The sequence below is a fragment of the Triticum urartu genome, chromosome 3A (genome assembly GCF_056163025.1).
Source record: "Triticum urartu cultivar PI428250 chromosome 3A, HENAU_Tu73, whole genome shotgun sequence".
Classification (NCBI taxonomy): domain Eukaryota; kingdom Viridiplantae; phylum Streptophyta; class Magnoliopsida; order Poales; family Poaceae; genus Triticum; species Triticum urartu.
Window position 1 is genome coordinate 694,951,036 of NC_141875.1, and position 17,051 is coordinate 694,968,086.

A 17,051-nucleotide genomic window follows, 5' to 3' on the forward strand; every position below is an offset into this window, starting at 1 on the left:
GGTACTGCACGAGGAGCATCCGTGGGCGTGTGCTACGGCATGAGCGGCAACAACCTGCCGCCCGCGAGCACCGCCGTCCACATGCTCCGCGACAACGGCATCACCTCCGTGCGCCTCTACGCGCCGGACAGCGCAGCGCTGGCCGCTCTCGGAGGCACCGGCATCAGCGTCATGGTCGGCGTACCCAACAACGTCTTCCCCGGCCTGGCCACCAGCGCGCCCGCGGCCGCCGCGTGGGTCGGCGCCAACATCAAGGCCCACCCGGCCGTCTCATTCCGGTACCTCGTCGTCGGGAACGAGGTCGCCGGCAGCGACACACGGTACCTGGTCCCGGCCATGGAGAACATCCGTAGGGCGCTTGCTGCGGCCGGCCTGGGCGGCGCCATCAAGGTCACGACGGCGATATCGCAGGCCACCATCGCCGTACACGTCCCACCGTCCGCCGGCGAGTTCACCAACGCGTCCAAGCCGTTCCTGCTCCCCGTGCTGCAGTTCCTGAAGCGCACCGGTGCGCCGCTGCTCGCCAACCTGTACCCGTACTTCCTGTACACCAGCAACCCGCGCAACATGGACATCAGCTTCGCTCTGTTCGCGGCGCCGGCGACGGTGGTGCAGGACGGGAAGTACGGTTACCAGAACATGTTCGACGCGTCGGTGGACGCGGTGCACGCGGCCGGGGAGCGGCTCGGGGTGAGCGGCGTGGACGTGGTGGTGTCGGAGACCGGCTGGCCGTCGGCTGGCGGCAAGGCGGCGTCAGTGCAGAACGCGAGGACGTACAACCAGAACCTGGTGAACCACGTGGGGAAGGGCACGCCGCGGCGGCCGCGGAAGGTGGAGATGTACGTGTTCGCCATGTTCAATGAGAACCTCAAGGAGAACGGCGTGGAGCAGAACTGGGGGCTCTTCTACCCCAACACCAACAGGGTCTATCCCATCACCTTCGGCTAATGAATTTGATTCATCTCGTTCATGTCCATGCAGGCGCCCACGATCACAGAAGTGTATACGCCGAGTTTTTAACGAGGCCCACCCAAAGCTTGCATGGGCATCAACTTATAGTGCCTATTTTTTTCTTCAAATAATTAAATTGGTGAGCTTGTGCTACTATTAAACGAGATAATACCCCACGCGTTGCAGCGTGAATATGTTGACATATTTTAATAATATTTGGTTGCATCAAACATTTGGATTAATAATATATGAAAACACTAAAAATACATATTATATATTTTATTGCATTATTGTGAAGTTGAGAAATATTTATAGAATATAGGTAGTACTACCATTGAACTGAAACAAGTCTTATATTAAGGGACAGAGGGAGTATAATATTTCCATGCATGTTGGGTGAGCTTTTGACGAGGTGGCATGTGTGCATGGTTTATGTTTGCATCTTCAAAGTGGACCCTCAAACTGTCCGCATACTACTGGACCGCACGGTCCAAATTTGTTGTGCCAACCAAGGCAAAGTGCATGGGAGACAAAGTGTGTGTGTGGAGGGGGGGGGGGGGGGGGGGCTTTTCATGAGTACGGACAATAGGCACGTAGGACTCTGACACACCCGGTCCACCCAAAACCCCTTCCGGACCTTGCGCCTTCATCCTCCCATTTTCTCTCCTTACCTTTTTCTCTCTTGCCTTTGCCACCGCCCCACCACCCTGGCCGCCCAGTCACCTCCAGTGGTACAACCGGGATCCAAGTCGCTTCTTGATACGTCTCCAACGTATCTATAATTTATGAAGTATTCATGCTATTATATTATCAACCTTGGATGTTTTATATGCTATTTTATATGGTTTTTGGGACTAACCTATTAACCTAGAGCCCAGTGCCAGTTTTTGTTTTTTTCCTTGTTTTTGAGTTTTACAGAAAAGGAATATCAAACGGAGTCCAATTGACGTGCCAATTTTTGACGATTTTTTATGGACCAAAAGAATACCCCGGAGTAAAAGAGTTGGGCCAGAAGAGTCCCGGGCTGTCCACGAGGGTGGGGGCGCGCCCACCCCCCTGGGCGTGGGCCCCTGCCTCGTGGACGCCTCAGGCACCTCCTTGACGTGAGACCGACGCCAAAAATTCCTATAAATACAGAAACCTTGGAAAAATAACCTAGATCAGGAGTTCCGCCGCCAGAAGCCTCCGTAGCCACCAAAAACCAATCTAGGCCCTCTCTGGCACCCTTTTGGAGGGGGCCATCATCACCGAAGGGCATGGAGGAGGATCCCGGAGGGGCCATCATCACCATGAAGGCCAAGGACCAGAGGGGAAACCTCTCCCCATCCAAGGGGGGGGGGCATGGAGGAGGAAGTACAAGGGGGAGAACCTATCCTCCTCTCTCTCGGTGGCATCGGAGTGCCATCGGGAGGGGAATCATCGTCACGATGATCGTCTTCATCAACATCACCATCATCGTCACCATCCTCATCTCTTTTACGCGGTCCACTCTCCTGCACCCCGCTGTAATCCCTACTTGAACATGGTGCTTTATGCCACATATTATGATCCAATGATGTGTTGCCATCCTATGATGTTTTGAGTAGATATATTTTGTCTTTGGGTTGATTGATGATCTAGATTGGTATGAGTTGTATGTTTTACTTTGGTGCTGTCCTATGGTTCCCTCCGTGTCGCACAAGCGTGAGGGATTCCCGCTGTAGGGTGTTGCAATACGTTTATGATTCGCTTATAGTGGGTTGCGTGAGTGACTGAAACACAAACCCGAGTAAGGGGGTTGTTGCGTATGGGATAAAGAGGACTTGATGCTTTAATGCTATGGTTGGGTTTTACCTTAATGATCTTTAGTAGTTGTGGATGCTTGCTAGAGTTATAATCATAAGTGCATATGATCCAAGTAGAGAAAGTGTGTTAGCTTATGCCTCTCCCTCATATGAAACTGCAATAGTGATTACCGGTCTTGTTAACGATTGCCTAGGACAATTCCGCACACCGGTCCACCATTATTACACACTCGCTATTTGTAATATTTAGTAATATATTCTAACTTTATGATAACAGCACCTACTTTTATATTTTATCTCTCCGATATCATATAAAGTTATCCTCTTCATACCCACAACATAGTTTTATTTCTCGTTGCTAGTTGGAAGCAAACGTTCGGTGTACGTAGAGTCGTATCAGTGGTAGTTATGGCTTGAGAGAATATTGATCTTACCTTTAGCTCCTTGTGGGTTCGACACTCCATACTTATCACTTCCACCTTTGGAAATTGCTACGATGATTCCTTGCACTTGGGGATTATCAAGCTCTTTTCTGGCGCCGTTGCCGGGGAGCAATAGCGTGGGGTTGATATTCTCGTGTGTGCTTGTTTGCTTTCTTCACTAAGTAGATTTTGTTTTTCATTTTTGTTTATGTTTAGTTGTGGGTGAAACATACAAAACTTTTTAAAAGAATGAAAATACCAAAAAAAATTACTTGCCTCTCATGCCTAAAAAGTTTTTCAAAAAGAGAAGTGATTGGAAAGTTATGCATTGAAGAAGTGAGGGTCGACCTTGAGCACTTGTGTTCATGCTCACGGAAACAATGTAGAATTTTTCATGGAAGTTCCTCTGTAAATAATTAGCCCCTTGTATATATCCATTGTATTATGAAAATAATGTGCCAAGCTTTGGTTTTAGGATGATTAGATTGCTTGTTTACTATGTGCAGAACAAAAACAAAAACTTTGGCTGTAGCGCGTGATTTTACATTTTTTTTACTCGAGAGTCAAATGGATCTGAAACTCTTTGAACATTACTTATATATAAATTTTTCAAATTTTCAAATTTATTTCATAATTTTTGGAGTTACAGAAGTTTACTAAACCTCCATATTACTACAGACTGTCCTGTTTTAGACAGATTCTGTTTTCTATGTGTTGTTTGCTTATTTAGATGAATCTATAAGTAGTATCGGGGGGTATGAACCATGGATGAGTTGGAATACAGTAGATATTACACCAATATGAATTTAAAATGAGTTCACAACAGTACCTAAAGGTAGTGATTTGCTTTATTACACTAACGGATCTCACAAAGTTTTTGTTAAAGTTTTGTGTGGATGAAATGTTCGAAGATCGAGGAGCTATCAATATGAGAAGAATAAATAGAGGCAAGAGTTCAAGCTTGGGGATGCCCAAGGCACCCCAAGTAAATATTGCAGAGGATACTCAAGCATCTAAGCTTGGGGATGCCCCGGTTGGCATCCCATCTCTCTTCTTCAACAAATATCGGTATACCTCGGTTTTTGTTTTGTTCACATGATTTGCGTCCTTTGTGTTTTTCTTTCTCTTTAAAGAACCATGATAGTATGAGAATGTCCCTTCATCAATTTATAGAATACTTCGTGTGCTTCACTTATATCTTTTAAGTAGAATTTCTCTTCGTGCTTCACTTAAATATTTTGAGTATGGTTTTATAGAATGCTTCGTGTGCTTCACTTATACATTTTGAGCTTGGATATTGGTTAGTTTATATTAATTATAGAATGCTCCATGAACTTCACTTATATCTTTTGGAGTATGAATAACACTACCATCTAAAGCGGGTTTGGAAGAGTGTCAACTTTAGGAACTAGTGATCCCGCTATTCCGAATGAGAAGAATTTTTGCTTATGTGGAGAGTAGAAAAATTTCTATGCTTGTAGACCATGAAAAAATGCTTTATGTGATGGTTATGTTGTTGAATACATTCATGATGCTACTTAAAAATATTATGAGGGAGGAACATATGCTTGTAGGAGCTGCAATAATATCAAGTTTCCTCTCTATGTGCTTAAAGTTTTGAAGTTATACTAGTTTTGCCTTCCTATGCTAGTTGATTCTTGTTCCTATAAATTATGTGCTCACAAAATCCCTAGGCATAGGAAGTGGGTTAGGTTAAAATGTGCTAGTCATATTCTTCATGATGCTCTCTTTATGTTTCAATTCTTATCTTTTATGTGAGCATCATTGAAATCATCATGCCTAGCTAAAAGCATTAAAGAAAAAGCGTTTGTTGGGAAACAACCCAATATTTACCCTTACTGTTTTTGTGTGTTTACATGATTAAGCTACTGTAGTAATCATGTTTTATAGCTTTTCTTTCAATAAAGTGCCAAGTAAGACCTTTGGGAAGACTTGGGTGAAAGTTAATGTGATCTTGCTGTAAAAAACAGAAACTTTGCGCTCACGAGATTAGCTGCCATTTTTTACAGAAGAGTGCTTTGGTGATGATTCTTTTTGCAGAAGATTAATAGGTAAATTCCTCACATCCACCAATTTATTTCATAGTTGTTTGAGTAGCAGAAGTATGGTTAGTGTTCAGATCATTATAGACTGTTCTGTTTCTGACAGATTCTATTTTCATTGCATAGTTTGCTTGTTTTCTAGTTTCTATGACTTATATTTCTCAATATAAATTGTAGAAATGATATGGTACAGTAGGCATTGTGTGAGAACAATTATGAACCTTGTCTTCGATACTACCAAATTGAATGGTTTACGATTTATCATACTAACCTATCTCACGAAGTTTCGTTAAGTTTTGTGTGATTGAAGTTTTCAAGCTTTGGGTAAGATATCGATATGAGGAGAATAAGGAGTGGAAAGACCCTAAGCTTGGGGATTCCCGAGCCACCCCAAGGTAATATTCAAGGAAGACTCAAGCGCCTAAGCTTGGGGATGCCCCGGAAGGCATCCCCTCTTTCGTCTTCAAAACTATCGGTATACCTTACTCGGAGCTATATTTTTATTCATCACATGATATGTGTTTTGCTTGGAGCGTATTTTCAATTTTACTTGCTGATTGAATGAAATCATTGGATCTGAATTATTAAATGAAAAAGAATCCTCCCATGGCTAGTTAATTATTTGACTACTCGCTGTCCTTCACTATTATCTTTTGGAGTAGTTTGTCATTTACTCACGTGCTTCACGTATATCCTATGAGTAAATGGTTGAATAATTGAAATATCATAAATCTGAATTTATATATGCTTCATATGCTTACACCATGGGGAGTAATGACTTCACATAGAATAAGTATAGGTAGTAAATTTTTTGAAAGTTAGCAAACGTAGAATTGTTCATTTGAACAATTCATGAAAAAATATTGAAGGAAGAGAGATTTCACATATAAATATACTATATTGGACATCTTTTGTAATTGTGAGCACTCATTAAAATATGACATGCTAAAAGCTTGGAGAAAATTCCTTATATAACACTATTTTAAATGTTGTTTCCCTATTTGACATTGGAATTTTTTTTCTTCCCTATCTAACACCGTGTCTAAATTTTATGCCTTTTATAACATTCTCTTTCATTTTAAGCCTTAATCGTGTTAAATTATAGCTGAAAAGACCTATTTGCCCCTCATGGGTACGTGACCAAAATATTACGTGGTTGTTTAGCTTCAGCATGTGGCTTTGTCTGGATGGAGTTGAGAATTTTGTACCAAGAAAAAGTTACTTGTTGAAGATTTTTCTTAAAGACAGAATACATACAGGGAAGAAACATGCACGAGTACATACATGCGCTAGCTCATCTTTGATTAGTTTTGCACGTGCAAGCATATTAGCACTGGCGGAGCTAAGTGGGGGCAAAAGGTGTCGGAGCCCGCCCAGCCAAAAACCGGAGAATGACTTACATGGAGGAGACGAGGAGTTGGCGTTGCGGTCCAGCAGCCAGGTAGCCGGTCGCAGTGCTGATGCAGCCGGTAGCCAGCTAGCACGGCAAACCAGCGATGGGCGACCCAGGCAATGAGCACAACCGGCAGCAGAGGCGCTTTGCACAAGTACTTTCTTTTACCAATCATAATTGCACTTGACGGCATCATCTTATATTAGCAAGTAAGTAGTATTTTTCTATAGACTATAGAAATCTAAAATTTATAGTCACCCGGACTGAATGCACGGCGACCAATTTGGTAGCATGAATTATCAAATCAATTGTTGGTTGCAAGTTTATACATTGTATTTTAGTTACTACAGAACTAGCAAGCCTAATTCACTTAGTCTAAAAAAAGATATGGTATAGAGTTGAGATATGGCTCAGGCACTTAGCAAAACGACTCGGCCGGGTACACACATACACGTAAATTTTTGGTCACACACCACATGAGGGGTGAATGGGTCTTTTTAGGTGTCATTTAACACCGCTAAGACATAAAACGAACGAAAGTGTCATAAAGGGCATAAAATTTAGACTCGGTGTTAAATAAGGAAGGGGGAAATTTTCAGTGTCAAATAAGGTAAGAAATTTTAAGACGGTGTTAAATAAGGAATTCTCTCAAAAGCTTGATGTCGGACAAGTAAGACAACGTAATGGGTTATGTTTTCTTATATCCGAAATAAAGTATATTGTCTTGGATCATCCAAAATGTTGAGCTTGTTTTTCCCCCTCATGCTAGCCAAATTCTTTGCACCAAGTAGAGATACTACTTGTGCTTCCAAACATTCCTTAAACTAGTTTTGCCATGAGAGTCCACCATACCTACCTATGGATTGAGTAAGATCCTTCAAGTAAGTTGTCATCGGTGCATGCAATAAAAAATTGCCTTCTAAATATGTATGATCTATTAATGTGGAGAAAATAAGCTTTATACGATCGTGTGATGTGGAAGAAATAAAAGCGACGTACTGCATAATAAAGGTCCATATCACAAGTGGCAATATAAAGTGGCGTTCTTTTGCATTAAGATTTTGTGCATCCAACCATAAAAGCGCATGACAACCTCTGCTTCCCTCTACGAAGGGCCTATCTTTTACTTTTATCTTCTACCATTATGCAAGAGTCATGGTGATTTTCACCTTTCCTTTTTACATTTTATCCTTTGGCAAGCACATTGTGTTGGAAAGATCCTGATATATATATCCAATTGGATGTAAGTTTTCATGAACTATTGTTGTTGACATTACCCTTGAGGTAAAACGTTGGGAGGCAAAACTATAAGCCCCTATCTTTCTCTGTGTCCGATTAAAACTTTGAACCCATAAATATCACGTGAGTGTCAGCAATTGTGAAAGACTAAATGATAGTTGAGTATGTGGAGTTTGCTAAATCAAAGCTCTGACATAGACCCTTCCTGGAAGTAAGATGAATTGCAATTGTTTGATGACTGAGAATATAGTTTGTTAGTTTCAAGAGAGTTTATGATCTATACTTTAACATGTGAATAGCTTGTTACTTGATCATGAAAAGTTTTATGAAAATGAGCTACTGTTATGATATATAATGATGCTAGAAAAAGTGATTGAAACTATCATTGGTGAAACTTATGCACTTGCTAGCATTCACACTTCATAAATTATTTCTTTTATCATTTACCTACTCGAGGACGAGCAGGAATTAAGCTTGGGGATGCTGATACGTCTCCAACATATCTATAATTTATGAAGTATTCATGCTATTATATTATCAACCTTGGATGTTTTATATACATTTATATGCTATTTTATATGGTTTTTGGGATTAACCTATTAACCTAGAGCACAGTGCCCGTTTCTGTTTTTTCCTTGTTTTTGAGTTTTACAGAAAAGGAATATCAAACGGAGTCCAATTGACGTGCCAATTTTTGACGATTTTTTATGGACCAAAAGAAGACCCCGGAGTAAAAGAGTTGGGCCAGAAGAGTCCCGGGCTGTCCACGAGGGTGGGGGGCGCGCCCACCCCCCTTGGGCGTGGGTCCCTGCCTCGTGGATGCCTCGGGCACCTCCTTGACGTGAGACCGACGCCAAAAATTCCTATAAATACAGAAACCTTGGAAAATTAACCTAGATCAGGAGTTCCACCGCCAGAAGCCTCAGTAGCCACCGAAAACCAATCTAGGCCCTCTCTGGCACCCTGCCAGAGGGGGCCATCATCACCGGAGGGCATGGAGGAGGATCCCGGAGGGGCCATCATCACCATGGAGGCCAAGGACCAGAGGGGGAACCTCTCCCCATCCAAGGGGGAGGCCATGGAGGAGGAAGCACAAGGGGGAGAACCTCTCCTCCTCTCGCTCGGTGGCATCGGAGTGCCATCGGGAGGGGAATCATCGCCGCGGTGATCGTCTTCATCAACATCACCATCATCATCATCACCATCCTCGTCTCTTTTACGTGGTCCACTCTCCCGCACCCCGCTGTAATCCCTACTTGAACATGGTGCTTTATGCCACATATTATGATCCAATGATGTGTTGCCATCCTATGATGTTTTGAGTAGATATATTTTGTCTTTGGGTTGATTGATGATCTAGACTGGTATGAGTTGTATGTTTTACTTTGGTGCTGTCCTATGGTTCCCTCCGTGTCGCGCAAGCGTGAAGGATTTCCGCTGTAGGGTGTTGCAATACGTTTATGATTCGCTTATAGTGGGTTGCGTGAGTGACTGAAACACAAACCCTGTTGGGGAACGTTGCAGAAAACAAAAATTTTCCTACTCGTTTCACCAAGATAATCTAGGAGTTCATATAGCAACGAGTCATTGGATGCATCTACATACCTTTGTAGATCGCGCACGGAAGCGTTCAAAAGAACGGTGATGATGTAGTCGTACTCGACGTGATCCAAATCACCGATGACCAGCGCCGAACGGACGGCACCTCCGTGTTCAACACACGTACGGGACGGGAGACGTCTCCTCCTTCTTGATCCAGCAAGGGGGAAGGAGAGGTTGATGAAGATCCAGCAGCACGACGGCGTGGTGGTGGATGCAGGGCGTCACAGAAGCAGGGCTTCGCCAAGACTACGAGGGAGAGATGTAACGGGGAAAGATGGAGGCGCCAGGGGCTGGTCTGAAATCCCTCCTCTCCCCCCCACTATATATAGGGGTGCCAGGGGGGTTGGTGCGCAGCCTAGGAGATCTGATCTCCTAGGTGCGGCGGCCAGGGGAGGGTTTCCCTCCCCCCCAAGGCACCTCGGGGTGCCTTCCACCACTTGGACTCCTCCTTGGTGGAAACCCTAGGCGCATGGGCCTAGTAGGGCTGGTGCCCTTGGCCCATGTAGGCCAAGGCGCACCCCTACAGCCCATGTGGCCCCCCGGGACAGGTGGCCCCACCCGGTGGGCCCACGGGACCCCTCCGGTGGTCCCGGTACAATACCGATAACCCCGAAACTTGTCCCGATGCCCGAAACAGCACTTCCCATATATAATTCTTTACCTCCGGACCATTCCGGAACTCCTCGTGATGTCCGGGATCTCATCCGGGACTCCGAACAACATTCGGGTTACTGCATATACATATCTTCACAACCCTAGCGTCATCGAACCTTAAGTGTGTAGACCCTACGGGTTCGGGAGACAAGCAGACATGACCGAGACGACTCTCCGGTCAATAACCAACAGCGGAATCTGGATACCCATGTTGGCTCCCACATGCTCCACGATGATCTCATCGGATGAACCACGATGTCGAGGATTCAATCAACCCCGTACGCAATTCCCTTTGTCAATCGATATGTTACTTGCCCGAGATTCGATCGTCGGTATCCCAATACCTCGTTCAATCTCGTTACCGGCAAGTCACTTTACTCATACCGTAATGCATGATCCCGTGACCAGACACTTGGTCACTTTGAGCTCATTATGATGATGCATTGCCGAGTGGGCCCAGCGATACCTCTCTGTCATACGGAGTGACAAATCCCAGTCTCGATCCATGTCAACCCAACAGACACTTTCGGAGATACCCGTAGTCTACCTTTATAGTCACCCAGTTACGTTGTGACGTTTGGTATACCCAAAGCACTCCTACGGTATCCGGGAGTTACACGATCTCATGGTCTAAGGAAAAGATACTTTGACATTGGAAAAACTCTAGCAAACGAACTATACGATCTTGTGCTATGTTTAGGATTGGGTCTTGTCCATCACATCATTCTCCCAATGATGTGATCTCGTTATCAATGACATCCAATGTCCATAGTCAGGAAACCATGACTATCTGTTGATCAACGAGCTAGTCAACTAGAGGCTCACTAGGGACATGTTGGTGTCTGTTATTCACACATGTATTACGATTTCCGGATAACACAATTATAGCATGAATAAAGACAATTATCATGAACAAGGAAATATAATAATAATGCTTTTATTATTGCCTCTAGGGCATATTTCCAACAAACCCGAGTAAGGGGGTTGTTGCGTATGGGATAAAGAGGACTTGATGCTTTAATGCTATGGTTGGGTTTTACCTTAATTATCTTTAGTAGTTGTGGATGCTTGCTAGAGTTCTAATCATAAGTGCATATGATCCAAATAGAGAAAGTATGTTAGCTTATGCCTCTCCCTCATATGAAACTGCAATAGTGATTACCGGTCTTGTTAACGATTGCCTAGGACAATTCCGCACACCGATCCACCATTATTACACACTCGCTATTTGTAATATCTTGTAATATATTCTAACTTTATGATAACATCACCTACTTTTATATTTTATCTCTCAGATATCATATAAAGTTATCCTCTTCATACCCACAACATAGTTTTATTTCTTGTTGCTAGTTGGAAGCAAACGTTCGGTGTACGTAGAGTCGTATCCGTGGTAGATAGGGCTTGAGAGAATATTGATCTTACCTTTAGCTCCTTGTGGGTTCGACACTCCATACTTATCACTTCCACCTTTGGAAATTGCTACGATGATTCCTTGCACTTGGGGATTATCACTTCTCCAGCGTCGCCTTTCCACACGTCTCCTCCGACCATCGTGCAGGTTCCATCAGCTCCTACGGCACTCACCATGTCCGGCAACTGTTCAGTGAAATGCCCATGCTAATTTTTTTGGCCATCTTCTTTGAAGCAATGGATAAGGATATGTAGTACATATACAAGCACTATGTTGATACCAAGTTGGCCAGAAAAAGGCTCACTCTGCCCAAAGAAAAGAAGCAGCTAAAAAGGATGTTGAGAGGTCATTTGGAGTTCTACGGGCGCATTTGGCAGTTGTTCGTGGACCAACTAAACCATGGGATGTGGAGACCTTGTGGTAGGTCATGACCTGCTTATGATCATGCAGAACATGATCGTGTAGGATGAGGGTGATGATGTTGCTGTAAGTCTTGAATTTGAGAACATGGGTGGTCCTATCGAATGTCCATATCAGAATCCGGTCACATTTGAAGAGTTTGTTCAAATGCATCAAAAAATTTGGGATCGAGCAACTCACGAGCAACTAAAAGAAGATTTGATTGAGTATCTGTGGGCAGTTAAAGGGGACAACAATGTTTTGAGTGTAATATTTGAACTTATTTAATTAGAACTACCGCCACATTTGAACATTTGAACTATTGTAAACTATATATATGCCGCTATTTGAGTGTGCAGGCTAAAAAAATGGGGCTGGATGTATGCCAGTAGCATTGGATGGCCGGCACGCGCATCGGTGCCCGTCGACTGGCCCCCCTGTCCGCAGACGGATACTGGAGCATATTTGTGGGGCAGCCTTGGAGATGCACTAATAATGAAAAATAATTTCCGTGCATGTTGTGGTGGGCCTTTGATGAGATGGCATTTATGCATGTTAAGATAATACAAGTAGTGAGGAAGAACTATTTAGGTATATAGGCCGGATACCATTCTACCCAAAATGGAAGAATAGTTTTGTGTTAGGAACTTATGATATGTCTGATCAATGGACCCCAATATACATTTGGCATTAGATTTTGAGGGTAAAAAATCTCACACCCTCCAGTATGTCCAATCTTGATCGAACACATGGCGATTACTCGGTACAACACAACAACTTGAGATATTTTTATACTACATGGCAATTTTCACTTTAGAACATGGCAAATCCTTATACATAAGCATGGGAAATTTATTTGTTTTCACATGGAAAAGCTTGGCGTTGATTGGGGAACGTTAAAAACCGACATCAGATTTTTAGCATTCCTGTTACATCTCACCATCGGATCAGACTTAGCATCCCTTGAACTAACTTCGATATCTTACTATTTGCCATACTCGTACATTTAAGACCACATACCGAGCGCAACTAATTGGCGGGCGCCCCTGCTCCCACGTGATCAAATTTGGAGCACATATTTCGTTTTGGCAACTTTCTATATTTGGCACTTGCAAAACTACTATAAAGAAGAAAAGGTTAGCAATTTAAACAAATGAATTATTGGATTAAAAAATCTTGGATAGGCTTTTAAAATTTGTAACTTCTCAGAAGTTAGAATTTTGAAACTTCTAGATTTGACCATATAAAAAATCTTGGCCCAAATATCAAAATTTAAACTAAAAAAAGAACTTCTTGGCACATTGAACTTTCAAGGCTTGGGGACTTCCACAAAAGAAAAAAAACACATTGTGTGTACACTCCACCAAGGAAGAGAAGGGATAAAGAGATAGGGGAAATTCATGTGCGTCCACCCCCGCCCACCCCTTCCCCAGTTCCCACCGCATTACCAAAAACATGTGGTGCAGTGACTGCATCCAATTATACCTAGCCATATGTCAGACCGGGACAGGGTTTGGGTTGGGCTTAAAAAACTCGAGGCAGAAAACCCAGGCCCTGCCCGGCCTTTGTGCCTAGATTTAAGGTCCAAGCCCAACGCGTCAATGGAAAACCCATCAGGCCTTAGCCCCCGGGCCAGGCCACATCCTTAAAATCCACACATGCAAAGCCTAAGCCCGGCCCAGCCCAACCTTTGGGCTAAAAACTTAGGCCCAGGCCTGGCCCGGCGCAAGAATTTCGGTCCGGGTTTCACATGGCTAGGTATAGTCCCAAGTCACCCGTGGAGTAACCACGTACTCCCTCCACTCCTTTATATAAGGTATATTTGTTTTTTGAATAGTCAAACTTGTGTATGTTTGACCGAGTTTTGAGAAAAATATATCACTATCCACAAGACAAAATTTATATCATTTGATTCATCATGAAAACTAGTTTCATATTTTATCTATTAGGTATTGCACATGTTGTTATTTTATTCTATAATCTTGGTTGAACATTCAAATGGTTCACTTGCACGGAAACCAATACGCCTTATATTCTGAAATGGAGGGAGTATTAGTTATCGTTTATAATCCTTCTTTTCGCATTACCTGAAATTCATGACAAATTTCTCGGTTCTTAGTCGTTAAACTATGCTCTAAAGGGGCCCGGGGGTGGGGGTGACACTTTGCCCACCATTGAAACATAGTGGATATCTCCTAACAACAAATATATTACTATAAAAATATATTAAAAAACGTTTTTCCTGTTGTAGGGATGCATAAATCAAAACCTATGGTAAGTTATATATATTCCTATAGAAAAACAAATGTGTATTTCATAGCAAATAATAGCTATACATATTGTAATTTTTAACCCTTAACTACTGAATGTGTTTGCAATTCAGACAATAATATCATAGCATTTGGGCCCTCAAAGTAGTTTTGATCAAATGATTTACTTACACCAAATATGATAAAAGAAATGGGCATTACATATTCTTCATCTAAAGAAAAATTGAGAAACACAAGAAACTGAGTTAATATATTTCTAAAGAAACCAAATGTATTTTTTATTGAAGTATATTTTTCTTATTTTTATAGTCTTATTTTCCTCATTTGTCTAAAATAATAGGCTAGTATATATAAAAAATTGCAGAGATTCTTTTTCTCCTTTTGCGCATGTTGTTATTTCCCTTTATGTTTTTCATTCCTAGTACATTTAAGCAATATATGGAGCTCCCGTGAAAAATTGTGATATGGAAGACACATGGTGTTGATATGGCCTGCACTTTGGTCAAAACCACTATGATGGTGCATATATTTATGTTATTATAAGTTGAATGACTGAGCAATCCAGTCAAGAACAAACTCTAAATCATGTTAATAGTTTAGAGATTAGATATACCCATTTTTGCTCTTTTTTCAGTAGTCGCTTATTTTTCTCAACCAGGATCGAGTAAGGCACGGATAAAAAACCGTGTGGGGAAAATGTATCATTGCAAGGACCACCAACCATCCACATGAACCTCGACAATTGACAACACCAGGATTGTTCCCTCAAGAGCGATGCTTCCAGGAAGGAAATGGCATGTGAGCGCTCATATTTTCATGTTTATTTTTATTTTGTGATGGGGATACTTATATTTGTTGTTTATGTGTGTGTTCATTGTCTTTACCATTATATATCTTAATATTTTTTTCCTCTACTGGTTGTTGAGACTGTAAGCTTGCAAGGGAAACAAGATGTGTGCCGAAGGAAGCTTGGTAATCATAACTTACAACATGGTTGTTTTGGTGGTGCTTACACGGTTACACCCTGATCTGCGTTGCGGAAGAACTTTATCATATTGGGAGCCTTGACATTTCATTCCCCCGATTTGCTGGATATAATCGACATGCGCACCATATCGCACTACTTAATGGGTGATCTTTGTTATCACAGTTACAGAATTGATGCCTAGCTCACCATCCTTAATTAGTGATCTCCATTTACACGGTGTAAATAGATCCCAAAAATAAAAGAGATCAAGCCCGGGCAGATTAGACACAGCAACTAATTGAGTGCTCCTTCGGGAGCACCCGCAAGGGCCACTTGACACGCTCTCAGCTGCTGCTACGTGTCGCGCTTTGGGCGCTTCCTCCGGATTTTATTATTTATTTTTATGTACATGTTTTCTGCTTTCAAATAGAAATTTTGGGTTTTTTCGGCTTTTCTTTTCCACCGGTTTTTCTTAGGATTTGGCCAAAACAAAATAGGGAAAAGATTGCGCGAAAAAATGCACTTCCTTTTTTTGTTCCGTGAGAGGCACGGATTCACTTCTCATGGAGGCACGGATGTGCTTCCGGCAGAGGCACGGCCCTTCCTCTCAGAAGGGGGGGGGGGGAGGAATGTGTTCTTTTTGTTCCGCGAGAGGAAAAAATACGCATTTTATTTTTTTCGTTTCGTGAGAGGCACGGATTTACTTCTTGTAAAGGCACGGATTTGCCTCTCGGGAAGAAAAAACACATGTTTTGTTTGTGCCTCTCGGAAAGGGAAAAAACACGTTTTTTTCATCCTGCGAGACGCACAGATTTACTTCTCGCGGAGGCACGGATTTTCTTTCGCGAAAGGCACGGTCGTGCCTCTTGGAAAAGGAAAAAACGTGTGCCTCTTTGGAAAGGGAAAAAAAGTGCTCCCCGCACGGTTTTTTCGTGAAAAAAGGTTCCTCAAAACCTGTCAATATGTGATCTTGTTTTGAGTAAACAGGGATCAATGATGAAAATGATTTAAGATTTGGATGCACGGTTTAAGAAATAAAACATTTTGAAAAAACAAATCTACGAAAAATAGATGTTTTTTAGGCTCTAACTTTTTTCTACTGCTCGTCCCCTAAAAGGGCTAGGGTTTCTCTGTCTCCCGCTGGTTCACCTCGTCTTCGGTGGCCTTAGGGCCATTGGGATGGAGTGGACCCCGGCCATTGCTTGTGGGAGGGCTTTGTTTTTAGAAAAAAATAGTTTTGTTAGGGTTTACGTCCTACTCAGGAAAGGGATACGTTGGCGGCTCCCTGAGGATGGAATAATGCTCTCCCCGCCTAGCCTCCGTTCTGATGTGTTGGTTCTATGGGGCCTTAGCACGAAGACTTCTCGGCTGTCTACTAAAAGAAGTTTTGCCCAATTGCGACGCGGGAGGGGCGATGGCAACAACGCCTCTTCAACTCGCTCTAGTGCTTTTGTTAGTCGTCGCTACGTGATCTAAGAATCTGGATGTAATTTTTATTATTTCTACTAATGTTCGTTGTAATACCATAATTGAAAATAAATAGATTGAAAGTTTCTCAAAAAAATCATGAGAAAGTAAAACTCTTTCAGGTTGCAACGAGTGGTACACATACAATGTGTTATTTGTCGCAACCTGACAACGTGGGAGTGATTTTTGAAAGGGGTACTCTGATTTCGCAGATCCAAGGCATTAGTGCTGTGACTTTCCGATTGGGCCCGATCGAGCAGGGCATCTCGGCGGGCTACTCCGTGTTCGGCTGAATAGGGAAAGGTACAAGCTACCATCGGTTTGTCTAAAAAAAGAAAAAAGGTACCAGCGGTGGAATTTCTCATTGAAAAAAAAGTACCAGCGCGTGGTGGTTGGAAAGAAAACGCATCGTGAGAGTCACTCATT

General features: G+C 42.7%; 1 pseudogene; it reads left to right on the top strand.

Annotated features, from left to right (window-relative positions):
* LOC125529094 (lichenase-2 pseudogene) lies at positions 1 to 1,058 on the top strand (annotated as a pseudogene).
* The last annotated feature ends 15,993 nt before the right edge of the window (positions 1,059 to 17,051 follow it).